This window comes from Etheostoma cragini, chromosome 2 (assembly GCF_013103735.1).
Source record: "Etheostoma cragini isolate CJK2018 chromosome 2, CSU_Ecrag_1.0, whole genome shotgun sequence".
Lineage (NCBI taxonomy): Eukaryota > Metazoa > Chordata > Actinopteri > Perciformes > Percidae > Etheostoma > Etheostoma cragini.
In genome coordinates this window covers 29840570-29841697 of record NC_048408.1, presented here as the reverse complement: position 1 = coordinate 29841697, position 1128 = coordinate 29840570, and positions in this window count along the sequence as shown.

Sequence of the window (1128 nt, the reverse complement as noted above, 5' to 3'; positions counted from 1 at the left end):
CCCCCCCCCCCCGCCACCATTAACTTCTTAAACTCACCAACATTTCAAGCTGACCTTTAAGTTTTGGCAAACCCTGTTTCACAGAACTTATGAAAGATTAGATTATTGTTGTTTTTATGGCCGTCAAAAACAATAAAAACACGACCTTTGTCTCAATATTTGTCTGTAGAGGACAGTGTGTCTGTGTGCAAGTTCAATTCAATTTTATTTATAGTATCACTTCATAACAAGAGTTATCTCAAGACACTTTACACATAGACCACACTCCAGAGTGTGCGTGTGTGTGTGTCTATGTGTGGATGTGCCTGCGCACGCGTGTGTCTGTGTGCGTGTGAGTATTTTTGGGTCGTGACTGTCTGTGTGTGCGTGCGTGTGTGCGTGTGTGTATGTGTGTGCGTATGTGTGTGTGTGTGCATGTGTGTGTGCGTGTGTGTGTGCATGTATGTGTGCGTGTGTTTATGTGTGTGCGTGTGTGTGTGCATGTATGTGTGCGTGTGTGTATGTGTGTGTGCGTGTGTGTGTGCATGTATGTGTGTGGGTACGTGTGGCAGACGTAGTTTGGGTGAACATCCAGATACCTGTTCACCGTTAAAGAACACTTCTGTGTGAACTGACAGTAACGCTCCATCTTCTCTCAACTGAAGACAAAAAAACCTCAACGATTCTGCCGAAAACACAACACAACACAAATCAACACAACAGGCACAACACAACACAACTGGCACAAATTTGTTTGTAAGAACATTTTATTTTCAGGATAATTGTGGGTTATAATCCCGTCGCTCCGAAGCCAAACTGGGACCTGAGCCTCTCCTGCTGGTTTTATGACTTAAGAGTTCATTTATCAATCAAGCTGATATCAATTTTATTGCATGTCATTATATAGATATACAATAAAGATATGTAATATAGATATGTAATATAGATATGTAATATAGATATGTGATCCGTGTCATCCAACACAGCCACAGGAAGACAAGAAAACAAAAATAAAGACGTGGGCATTAATTATTCATTTGAAATGAAGTAATGCATTCTACTGGGGAGTCCAAAGAGACTTCAGATACAGTATTAGGGACCACTAAGGTCTGTATAAAAGAGACTTCAGATACAGTATTAGGGGACCAC